Source organism: Porites lutea, chromosome 7 (genome assembly GCF_958299795.1).
Source record: "Porites lutea chromosome 7, jaPorLute2.1, whole genome shotgun sequence".
Lineage (NCBI taxonomy): Eukaryota > Metazoa > Cnidaria > Anthozoa > Scleractinia > Poritidae > Porites > Porites lutea.
The window spans coordinates 21,746,818-21,747,039 of NC_133207.1; positions in this window are offsets into that span (position 1 = coordinate 21,746,818).

Genomic DNA, 222 nt, shown 5'->3' on the forward strand with positions numbered 1-222 from the left:
TTTACCTCAAACCGACATGTAGACAGCGCCGGATCTCTTTTTATTTTTGTTTTTGGTGGCGCTGGTGCGATTACCTAAACTATCCTATCTACCGACGGGGTTTGCATGTGAACAGCCAGGAGGGACATCCCTAGAGGAATTGCTCTTTGATGTTCACTTACTTAGTTACTTACTGCAGTTTCAGAACACTTTCTTGCAAGTAATCATTCCGACAATTATATG